A 1372-nucleotide genomic window follows, 5' to 3' on the forward strand; every position below is an offset into this window, starting at 1 on the left:
GTTGAGCAGCTGCCATACTGCGATCCACTGAAGCTTATCCTTTGCTTGAAGATTCGAAAAATTTATTTTATTTTTCGATTCTTCTTATTATTCCACATATTATTATCTCATGTAGAGTAGTGATATTGTGTGGGATATGGGGTCAGGTCTGCTCTGGTCTGGTCTAGTCTAGTCTAGATTTAGTCTAGTCTGGTCTAGTCTGATCTAGTATTGTATGGCCTGATCTGGTTTGGGTGATGGTCTTTATAGCCCTTATACATTCTTTATTATACATTACTAACAAGGTATGTATTATAAAATTGTATATGGGTATATAATAGTGGCGATGGTGGTAGCCACTAGTAGTACATTCTTATTACTTACTATAAAGTATTAAGTATGTATTATAAAATTGTATATGGGTATAATAGTGGCGATGGCGGTAGCCACTATTAGTACATTCTTATTACTTACTATAAAGTATTAAGTATGAATTATAAAATAGTATATGGGTATAATAGTGGCGATGGCGGTAGCCACTATTAGTACATTCTTATTACTTACTATAAAGTATTAAGTATGAATTATAAAATAGTATATGGGTATAATAGTGGCGATGGCGGTAGCCACTATTAGTACATTCTTATTACTTACTATAAAGTATTAAGTATGAATTATAAAATAGTATATGGGTATAATAGTGGCGATGGCGGTAGCCACTATTAGTACATTCTTATTACTTACTATAAAGTATTAAGTATGAATTATAAAATAGTATATGGGTATAATAGTGGCGATGGCGGTAGCCACTATTAGTACATTCTTATTACTTACTATAAAGTATTAAGTATGAATTATAAAATAGTATATGGGTATAATAGTGGCGATGGCGGTAGCCACTATTAGTACATTCTTATTACTTACTATAAAGTATTAAGTATGAATTATAAAATAGTATATGGGTATAATAGTGGCGATGGCGGTAGCCACTATTAGTACATTCTTATTACTTACTATAAAGTATTAAGTATATATTATAAAATTGTATATGAGTATAATAGTGGCGATGGCGGTAGCCACTATTAGTTCATTCTTATTACTTACTATAAAGTATTAAGTATGTATTATAAAATTGTATATGGGTATAATAGTGGCGATGGCGGTAGCCACTATTATTACATTCTTATTACTTACTATAAGTATATTAAGTGTGTATTATAAAATTGCATATGAGTATTAATAGTGGCGTTGGTACTTAAGTAGTACATTCTTATTATACTTACCTATATATAAGTATGTATTATAGGAATGGTGATAAACATTTGCTATTGAAGGCTTGTAATATTGATTGGTAGGTGGTGGTGGTGGTTGTTAAGATAGGTTAAGTATATTC

At 30.5% G+C, this 1372-nt stretch overlaps 1 pseudogene; it reads left to right on the forward strand.

Annotated features, from left to right (window-relative positions):
* Positions 1 to 57, forward strand: part of LOC129618358 (large subunit ribosomal RNA) — a 4018-nt pseudogene extending 3961 nt beyond the window's left edge.
* The last annotated feature ends 1315 nt before the right edge of the window (positions 58 to 1372 follow it).

This window comes from Condylostylus longicornis, unplaced genomic scaffold, assembly GCF_029603195.1.
Source record: "Condylostylus longicornis isolate FDR11 unplaced genomic scaffold, ASM2960319v2 ptg000834l, whole genome shotgun sequence".
Lineage (NCBI taxonomy): Eukaryota > Metazoa > Arthropoda > Insecta > Diptera > Dolichopodidae > Condylostylus > Condylostylus longicornis.